Raw genomic sequence first — 10,760 nt, 5'->3', positions numbered from 1 at the left:
GTGGCTCAGGCGGTTAAGCATCTGACTCTTGGTTTTGGCTCAGGTCATGATCTCACCGTTCACGAGTTTGAGCCCCGCATCAGACTCCACGTGGGGCTCTGCACAGACAGTGTGGAGCCTGCTTGGGATTCTCTCTCTCCCTCTCTCTCTGCCCCGCCCCCCCCTTACTCCGGGCCGGCCCCCCCCCCCCCAAAAAAAGAAATAAATAAACTTGGAAAAAAAAAAAAAAAAAACACTTGCCACCACAGAGCACAGTCTATGTATTCGGTGCTGATCTGGTCACAAGGGGCCTCAGCAGTGAACCAAATAGACAAAAATCTCACTCTTACGGAGTTGGCACGGGAGGGAGGGCACTTTGGGACAGACGAGGGACCAGATAAATAAGACGTCGGATCTGCCAGGTGGGAATGGAGACTAAGGAGAAAAACCAAGCTAGGAGGGGAAGACAGCGTTGGGAATGGGGCAGTTGAAAGTGTCTTAGCGTGCGGCTGCCATCACAGGCACCCAGACCGTGTGGCTCAAACCACAGACGTTTGTCTCACGGTTCTGGAGGCTGGACGTCCAAGATCGAGGTGTGAATGGGGTTGGTTTCTTCCAAGGCCCCTCTCCTTAGCTCGTGGATGGCAGCCTGCTCCCCGGGTCCTCGCAGGGTCGTCTGTCTGTGTACCTCTGTGTCTTAATCTCGTCTCCTTATAAAGACACAAGTCAGGTTGAATTAGGGCCCACCCTCGTGATCTCGTTTTACCTTAGTTACCCCTTTAAAGACCCTGTGTCCACATAAGATCACATTCTGAGGTCCTGGGGGTTAGGACTTCACCTCATGGATCTGGCAGGGACACGATCCAGCCCGTAACGGGTAGGGAGGCGGCCGGATGCCTTCTGTTTGTCCCCGCAGATTCGTTCTCCACGATTTTCCACTCTGCTCTTTGCCCCAGGACATCGGCGGGTGAGATGCATAGATGGCCCCCTGCCTGCCGGCCTCCTCTGGGCCTGTGGGGGAGGGGGGACGTCAGGAGATCACACTGAGTGGCGTCTGCACCCGCCTCTCCCTACTGGGTTCCTTTGTGGACATGCTTCCTCTCTCCAGGTTCTGCCCATGGCAGCTTTTCCCTCCCTTTGACCCCTCAGGCCGAGTTGGTGAGAGATTCCCCCCTACTGCTGGTCCTGGGGCGCTGCCCCATCCAAACACTGCCCACAGCTTGGAAAATGGTCCCTTTACTAAGGGACCCCATTTCAGCAGGTCATCTAACCAATACAGGGGCCAGGGCAGGCCTCCCTGAGAAATGATCAGAGAAATAAGAAGGAGATCAAGAAACGTATGAACTGGACAGGCGGCCATGAATACAGAAAGGCCCAGGGACCGAGCAGCGGCAGTCGTTGGCGGGGTGGCAGGAGACGGGACGCTCAGCACGCCCAGAGAAGCTCTTTTCATTAAGGCGAAGAGGAGCGAACGTCTCAAAATCAGAAGTGGGACGCTTGGCCAACTGAGCCACCCAGGCATCCGCATGATGTGCACTTTTAAAATAGGTTTTAATCCATTTTTTAGGTTTATTTATTTATTTTGGGAGAGCGGGCACAAGTAGGGGAGGAACAGAAAGAGGGAGAGAGAGAATCCCAAGCGGGCTCCTCACTGTCAGCGCAGAGCCCGACGCGGGCTCAAACTCACGGACCATGAGATCATGACCTGAGCCGAAGTTGGATGCTCAACCGACTGAGCCCCCCGGGGCGCCCGGGAGTGAATTTCATTGCAAGAAATGACACCAAACACCTTAGCTATGCCGCAGTCCACAGTCAGTGAATGGGTACAGGCTGACTTGAAGCACTCAGGGCTCCCAGTTCTGCATGCAACACAGGCAGGAGGGCATGTGTGCGTGCGTACAAACATACACGAGCCAATGAACAAACTGTCATGTGGGGCCTGAACTGCAGAGTTGATTCGGTTAGCAGAGATGGCTATCTCCCACTGAAAGCTGAACAATAATGCTAGTCTAGCTTTGAAGATGAGGCCCTGTCTGTCCACGCTACCTCGCCAAAGATATGTTTTATATTACCCCTTGATTTACAACGCGTTCTCCATATTCTTGTTGTTTGGGTGCTGAAGTGGTGGGAGATCTCCTTTTTAAATGGCCCCTCATTTTTAACAGACTTTATTTTTTAGAGCAAAATGGAGTAGAAAGAACAGAGTTCTCATGTGGCTCCTGCCCTCACACATGCACAGCGTTGCCTACTAGCAGGGTCTCATACCTTAATGTGCACTTTTTTTTGAGAGAGAGAGAGAGAGAGAGAGAGAGAGAGAGCCATGTGTGAGCAGGTGGGGCAGGGTGGTGTAGAAAGACAGAGAGAGAGAGAGAGAAAATCTCAAGCAGGTTCCACACCCAGCATAGAACCCAACATGGGGCTCGATCTCATGACTGTGAGATCATGACCTGAGCCAAAATCAAGAGTTGGGCCCTTAACCAACTGAGCCACCCAGGCATCCTCATAATGTGCACTTTTAAAATATGTTTTAATCCCTTTAAATAACCACGGAATTTTTCCAAAATCTTCCTGACAAGAATTAGCCCTCACGTGTCTCAAACAAGGACAAAGGACTTGAACAGACATTTCTCCAAAGAAGATATATTGATGGCGAACAAGCACACGAAAAGATATTCAACATCGACAATCACTAGGAACACGCAAATCAAAAACACAATGCAACTTTACACCCATCAGGATGGCTATTGTTAAAAAGCCAAACCAAACAGAAAATCACAAGTATTGGCCGGAACGTGGAGAAATTGGAACTTCTGTGCATTGCTGCTGGGAATATAAGGTGATGCGGCCACCGTAGAAAACAATATGGCAGCTCCTCAGGAAGTAAGAGTTGGAACCAACAGACTGAAGGCTTTCTTACAAATGGTTCTCAAAGCCAAGAGTTAGGTCCATGACAAAGCCTCCCGCCTCCCTCCTGTGCCTCGGCCATGCCGTGCTGATAACCACCACCCTGGCGTTAGCTGCTTGCTTTCCAGGCCTGACATAATCTTCCTTTATGCTCCATTTCCAACAAGGAGATTGGCATAAGCAGACCCCAGTCTCTTGGGTGTCCCTGAGAGGCAATGAACCAGCAATAGGTAAGGGCCCCACCTCCCCGTGGAGACAGAAGAAATACGGTGGATGTCCGTTTACACACAATGCAGAACCATCTTCTTCGAAGCATACGTTGTCCAGCCAGTTACAGGAACACGTTGTTTTTCCTCAAAGGGGATTTTAAAAGAAAATATTTTAAAGGACATTGAGATCGTATAGCCCAGCCAGCCAGCCTTCCAGCTACAGCTAAAATCAGAGTCCAGTTTCAAAAATGGACAAAGGATTTGAACAGACATTTCTCCAAAGAAGACACACAGATGGCCAACAAGCACATGAAAAGACATTCAACATCACCAGTCCGACAAGCTGGAAAACACAAGAAAGCAGCTTCTCTAGAAAGGAATGCACGCAGCTGACACCAGATTTTAAGTCAGTGAGACCTGTTTGGACTTGGGATTTCCAGAATGGTAGAGAATACATTTGTCCTGGTTGAAGCCACGGAAGCCAGGGTCTACTGTTACAGCAGCAACAGAACAGATTCAGTATTTTATTGTGTATATATGTGTGCACGCGTATCCCCACTCTACCAAAGGTCTTGGTAGAGACAGACATCTGATTCGCCTCGATAGCTCATGGACCCAGAAGGTTCCATCACACAGTGTGCTTCGTATATACTGGTGCTACTCCACCTGTCCACTGGTAATTTTTCAATGACACAGAATAGACACTGGTGGGGGCCAACGTTCATTCCTAGGCCCAGAAAAATGGGACTGGGATGCAAAAAGGAAAGGAGAAGGGTGCCCTCGGGGTTGCCAAAATCTCTCAACCAGGAAGAGGCCTTCTGAGAAGAGACGGGGCCCAAACCAGACCACAAGGAATTGCTTCCCTGGCCTGTAATTACCTCATTTGATAACGACTTGAAACCCAGGCTGCTTGCTCTCAGGGGAGCCTGGGGCTGCTGAGTCATGTTCAAGGGCCTTCGCCTCCTGCTGACCCCACTCACCGGCAGGGCTGAGTAGCTGAGTAGCTGCAGGACATCAGAAGATAGAGTCTGTGGTCAGAGCGATGGGGAAGGTCAAGGCAGGTGCTGGGTGCCTGGATGCTGGAAAGGAGGCTGGGGGGGGAGGGGCAGGAGGTGTCCCCAGGAAGGAGACTCCACTGGGGAACCCCTGATCCCGACCCAGTGGTCAGGACACAGGAGTTCCCTGCTGAGCTGGGAACGGTCACAGCATCTGGTGGCCCAGCCCAGACCAGTCAGGCCAGATGTATGATGACACCGAGACCCTAATGATCCTCACAGCTGACCGAAATCGGAGAAACACTAAAACAATAAATCCAGAGAAAAACTCGCCTGCTGATTAAGGCAAGGTGATAAGATCTACGGGTGGTTTCCTTAAAAAATCACTGAGGGGCCTCTGGGCTCAGTCGGGTAAGCTTCCGACTTCGACTCAGGTCACCATCTCACGGTTCACGAGTTCGAGCCCCGCACAGGGCTCCGTGCTGACAGCTCAGAGCCTGGAGCCTGCTTCGGATTCCGTGTCTCCCTCTCTCTCTTTCTGCCCCTCCCCCACTCATGCTCTGCCTGTCTCTCTCTCTCTCTCAAAAATAAATAAACATTTTTAAAAATTAAAAAAAAAAAAAAAAGGAATCGCTGAAATGTTGTTCAAGACAACCTTCCTCTGAACCAACATGGGTGGCAGAGTTACTATGGACCGGGCAGCGAAGACACAGAGGTGACATTTCCAGTCTGTAGTGGGGGATGAAAGGACCTTGGGAATAATCTGGCGGGCGCTCCACACAGCACAGTCTTCACAGCAGGAGATGAGCCCCAGAGGGATCAGTACCCACTTTACAGAAGAAACACTGAGTCTTGGGAGGTCGGCAAGTCACCCAGGGTCGGGGGGCAAGTGTTTTAGCCGGAGTCATTCAGCGGGTCAGCCGCCAGACCATTAACAGCAGTCCCCTGCGTTCCTTCCACGTCCCTCTGCCACACAGCCAGGCAGCCCAGCTGCGGGTCCCGAGACAGGAAGGTATCGTGTTCCGAGCTGGGGCTGCCTCACTGCCTGGCCCTCGGTGAGGTTTCCTCTCTCTGCCTCAGTTCCCTCCTCTGTAAAATGGGGAGAGCACCTCCATCACAGGACGTGGTGAGGAGTCATTGGATCCTCACACGTAGCTGCATCTCACAGTACGCGCTCAGTAAGTGGTAGTTCTTTTATTTACATTCTATTATCTCAGATTTTGAGTAGCTCTGTGACCTTGAGTGACTTCCTTTCTTTCTTTCTTAAACTTTGTCTCTTTTTAAAAAAAAATTTTTTTTTAATGTTTATTTATTTCGGAGAGAGAGACAGAGCCTGTCAGAGCAGGGGAGGGGCAGAGAGAGAAGGAGACACAGAATTGGAAGCAGGCTCCAGGCTCTGAGCCGACGGCACAGAGCCCGACGTGGGGCTCCAACTCACGGACTGTGAGATCGTGACCTGAGCCGAAGTCGGACGCTCAACCGACTGAGCCCCCCAGGCGCCCCAAGTGACTTCCTTTCTTTGCAACCCAACGTAGAAGGTCCCTTCCTTCGGGAGTCAATCTTGGGATCAGTAAGTGTCCAACGCCTGAGAAGGAGAATCCCCAGAGGAAGACTTCCGCACGCCGTCCGAGTCTGGCAAGCGGAATCCGAATTTCCAGCTGGACGTTGGTCTTTGGTTTCTCGGATGTTCTAAGGGGCTAATATGGTGAAAATGTTCTCTCACTCTGCTGCATCACTCAGAAGCTTCTTGTCAGGAGATAATATCTTATCAGGCACAGAGTCATTGCCTAAAAGCTCCAAAGAGCCCTCAAAGCCTTGTTAGAAGCAGCGGTGAAAGGTCATCATGACTTGTGCAGTTGGGGTGGGTCACCCGCATTTGTCTCCCTATTCATGTCACCGCAGCATGGGGTGTGACGGCGTGATGCAGGGGTGCGTGGGTGGGAATCCCTCCTGCCTGAGGCACAAGTTCGCCCAGCCTGAGAACCACCCCCTCCGGAGAAGAGGACCCTTCCGGCACTGCCCAGCTCGGCACTTGGCCCCGGGAATTTGCAGACAGCAACATCTGTTGGCAAGGAAGCCACGGGGTCACTTAGAAGACACCAATAGCCCCCATGTGAGGGTGCTCGGCAGATGTGACAGCGTTCTCGCCTGCCTGCACTCGCGTGTCCCCTGCAGGCTTGGCCAGGATGCACATTCGTGTCATGAGCCCATCTCTCAGCTGAGCAAACAGCGGCTCGGAGCGCATCTGCTTGAGGGGACGTGATGAGAGACACAGTGGTGACAGCACAGGTGTCCGCAGAGGAGACCTAAGGCGCTGGGCCCCATTTCTCGGGGCCCCATCTCGGTCACTTTCCTCTGTGCTGAAGCCGGGCTCCCACTTCCTCCCTCTCCCTTATCTCCTGTGCGCACAGAGGCACGGAAACACCACAACGTGAGATTTATATCCAGCTTGGAGCCTCCTGTTGAGTCCCTGCCTGCTCCTCGGAGGCCCAGCCAGAGAGGAAACCAGCGATCAGGGAGATAAGGGGAGCACGCAGGGACTGGCCGCTTCCGCACCTTATCGGAACGTGGTTCCTTCTCCGCTCTCACTCTCGGACACATGCCCCTGGAAAGCGGCCTTCCCCCCTGGATTCCTTTCTAGGGCTGCTGTAACAAAGCACCACCAGCAGGGAGGCCGGGGGGCCCAGAATCAGGATAGCACAGCCCCTGATCCCTTCCCAAGCCTCCAGGAAGGACCCTGCCAGCCCCTCCCAGTGCCGACAGCGTCTGGCGGTGGCCGGCCATCCTTGCGTTCCTTGCCTGTGTCTGCCTCTGTCCTCACCTGCCTTCTTCCCTGTGTGTCCATGCAACCTCTCTTATTCTTCTGAGACACCAGTCATTCAACGTAGGGCCCACCCTAATCAGCGTGACCTCATCCTGACTTCACCAACTGTATCTGCAGAGACCCTATTAAAGGTGACCCCAAATAAGGTCTCAATGTGAGGTTCTGGGTGGAAATGAATGGGGGGACACGATTCAACCTGCTACACCAGCGTCTCAGGGCCCCGTACCCGTTGGCTCGGCCACGCCTCTCCCCAAAGCAAGCAGCTGGAGAAGACCATCCGGACAGGCATCAAAACAGCATCCCGGCGCCTGGCTGAGACAAGTCTTCCGTCATCAGGAAGGCTAGAGAAGGGGGCTTGGGGCCCCCTCCCTCGGCCATTTCTTCCGGGGCAAACATTTCATTCTTCCCGGGATGCCGAGGCAAATAGCTGAGAACCTTCCACTTTGGCAACGCCCCGTCTCCTCCCACAGCTAAAGAATACTTGGTGTGTGTCGTCTGTGGGTGACTTAAGAGCCTTTTCCACGTATTCGAGTGTAACACCGCACTCTAAAATTTCCGAAGGGGGTGGCTTGGGGGATGGTGGAGGTGGGATGTAGGAACACCAAGTTCGACTAAGTCCATGTTTAGGCATCAGGCATTGTTCCCTGAGTCCCTGCAAGCTGGAAAAGACACGTGTCTGTCACACGCCCGTGTGGCCCTCATTCCTCAGCGACCGTGCCTCGTACGGAATGCCAACCACCTCGTTCTCCGGCTCTGGGTTTCCAAGGAGATTGCCCCCCAAGTTACAAGATTCTCCACGTGGCAAAGGCCTGCAGTCGCGGTCGGAAGTCCTGGCTGGGGCTTGTGGGCTTTATGACCCTGGGCAAGTCAGTCGGTCCTTGGCCGGAGTTTTTGCGCCAGTCATACAGAGAGAGCCGAGGGCGGAAAGGACACTAGTCTCATTGCCTGTCAGAATAGATGACATGGCGGCTGAGATGCGCACATCGGGTCAGAAAGGAAAGGGCGCACGGCGGACGGCAGCCCCCCACTGCAGGAGCCCTTCATTAAGGAGAGTCCAGCAGAAGGGAGAAGGCAGCCGCTCGAAACGCTCCAAGATTTGGACCCGAAGACCTTATTCTAACACGGTGATTCTCTCCCCAGCCCCCTGGAGAGGCGTCACGGGCCTCTTGCTCTGTTTCCTCCCCAGCCAGCCCCCAGGTTTTAGGGAATCATTCTACCCATCACCCAGATGACACCTGATGAAAATAAAGAACACTGATCCCGTCTGAGAGAGAGACTCACAATTCACTTTGGGCTGGAAACATTTCCCTTTTTTTCCCTAGATGTTTATTTATCTCTAGGAGAGAGAGAGAGAGAGCACAAGAGGGGGAGGGTAGAGAGGGGGGATGGACAGAGAATCCAAAGCAGGCCCTGTGTCGACAGCAGCAAGCCCAATGTGGGGATAGAACTTGTGAACCGTGAGATCATGATCTGAGCTGAAGTCGGGCGTCCAACCAACTGAGCCACCCAGGTGCCCCGAAAAGAAATTTTTTAACCTGAACCAAGGGGCACCTGGGTGGCTCAGCTGGTGAAGCGTCCAACTTCGGCTCAGGTCATGATCACACGGTTCGTGGGTTCAAGCCCCGCGTCCGGCTCTGTGCTGACAGCTCAAAGCCTGGAGCCTGCTTCGGACTCTGTGTCTCCCTCTCTCTGCCCCTCCCTACTCACACACTCTCTCTCTCCCCCTCTCAAAAATAAATAAACATTAAAAAAAATTTTTTTTAAAAAGATAGTCTCACAGAAAAAGACTAACTCAGTGTTTCACAAATGAAAGAGGATCCTTGATTTTTTTCTTCTCCCTTTAAGTGGGGTCTAAGCATTATTCGTGTCTGGAGGGGAAAAACCAGTGTTAGCATAGGTCTATGATCCAGTGGTTCTCCAAATGTTTCTCTGATCAGGAGCACCAGCAGCACCTGAGAGCTTGCTGGAAATGTAAGCCCTTGAACTTCACCCAGACCTCGGAATCAGAAACCCAAATCCGTGTTTCGACAATCCCTCCAGGGGATTCTGACACTAGCAAATCGTTATACCAGAAGCTGGACTTCCTGCCTTCTGTGATTGAACCCGTGACATTTCTGCACACAGTTTCCCTGCTACCTATTTCGCTTTGGAACGGGTCCCTTTGGACCAATCGTATAACGCCACGGAAGGAGCTTGGGAGGAAGTCCTGGTGCTCGTCCTCCCTGGACTCACCCTTCCGAGGACTGCATCATTCACTGAGCACTGAGCCCTCCCAACAATCTATGAGAGTAAAAAAAAAAAGATTATTAACTTCATTTCACAGATGAGAAAAATGAGGCCCCGAGAGGTTAAGCCATTTGCCCAAGGTCACACGGCTGACTGGGACACAGATGGGGCTGGGCCCACAATGCCCGATCCCCACACCCACGAGCTGTCAGCATCGTTCAGAGATGCATTCTAGAACAGAATAGATGCGCAAATGGCAAACGATTTCAGAGGCTATCGAGTCTGGTGGGGGTTGCGGGGAGCGGGGGGCAAGGCGCAGGGTCCCCAGGCAAAGCCAGGACAAACCCGAGGTCCGCGGTTTCCTGGCGGGTGTCTCCCCCACTCTACTGTGTGCTTTGCACTTTGAAAAAGCCAGAGCCCTGGATGGCGGCAGAGGGGGCTCTGAGGCCGGCAGGCCCTTTGCGCGCCACTAAATTTCCAAAGCTTTCACAGTTCCCAAGATACAAGAACTCAAGACCCGAACTCATGTGAACAAAAGAATTATTTCATTCCAATTCATAATGAACCAAATAATTCTCCCCTTTGGAAAGGGGTATTTTAAGCCAAATAACTCTGGTTGCAATCGTTCAGCCTTTCCTAAGGAAGTCATTACTCTTCCTGACACATGACATCAAAGAGGATTTTTTACGTCAAGTCGTTCGAACCTGTTTCTGGCTTCTGTCAGGACTGGATGTGGAACTGTCCTGATAACAACACCCTCTCCAGTCTTTTCTCTTCTTCTTTTTTGATTTTCTTCCTTCCTCTGTCACTGTCACTTTTATTTTCGGGTGCCATCTGACCCATGCCTCTCCAGGCTCTGCTTACCAAGGCGAGTCTCCGCTTGTCTTGTTCTGGAATGTTCTGCCACAATTAGTTCTTACCTCTATCCCTGTGTTCCGGAACCAGATTTTGAGCCCTAACCATTTTCGGGGCGCTGCCTATTTTTCCTCGATGAAATATACCTTTGGATGGCCTTACTTTTGCCCCAAGTCCGCCTCTTGAATCACTGTTTCTCCTTGTGTGACCACAATGTAGGTTTTCATCACAGACGTGTTTTTCCCAAAACACCTGGCCTCCAGAATCTGGCCCTTCTGTCTCTGCTGCTGTGTCGTCTTTTTTTTATTTTTTATTATTTTTTTTAATGTTTATTTATTTTTGAGAGAGAGAGTGAGTGAGTGCGAGCAGGGGAGGGGCAGAGAGAGAGGGGGACACGGAATCTGAAGCAGGTTCCAGGCTCCGAGCCGTCAGCACAGAGCCCAATGAGGGGCTGGAACCCATGAGCCACGAGATTGAGACCTGAGCTGAAGTCAGACGCTCCACCAACTGGGTCACCCAGACGCGCCTGCTGCCGTGTCATCTTAACAGTATGCCTACGTTTCCCACACTTCCTCAACAGGGCACCTGCCACCACGCAGCATCCCTGTGCCCCGGCAGACCTTACCAACTACCTGGGAAGACAAGAACCTGTACGTACCCAATGTCCAATTTACAAGCATAGTGTGCTCACCGGGAAGCTTCCGTAATCCACGTCCTTGGTGAGCCACATGGTTGTGACAAGGGGGTTACGGATCCCGATGCCGATCA

The 10,760-nt window shown here is 52.3% G+C and overlaps 1 long non-coding RNA gene across 1 annotated transcript; it reads right to left on the bottom strand.

The window, feature by feature from the left end:
* Positions 1–236: 236 nt before the first annotated feature.
* On the bottom strand, positions 237–10,211 carry LOC121035936 (uncharacterized). The gene is made up of 2 exons (XR_005793150.1): positions 9,842–10,211; positions 237–689 (listed from the first exon to the last, which is right to left on the bottom strand). It is a non-coding gene; the product is annotated as an uncharacterized LOC121035936 (long non-coding RNA).
* Positions 10,212–10,760: the final 549 nt, after the last annotated feature.

This window comes from Herpailurus yagouaroundi, unplaced genomic scaffold, assembly GCF_014898765.1.
Source record: "Herpailurus yagouaroundi ecotype Mexico unplaced genomic scaffold, PumYag 162, whole genome shotgun sequence".
NCBI classification, from domain to species: Eukaryota; Metazoa; Chordata; class Mammalia; order Carnivora; family Felidae; genus Herpailurus; species Herpailurus yagouaroundi.
This window is presented reverse-complemented; position numbering and strand designations above follow the sequence as displayed.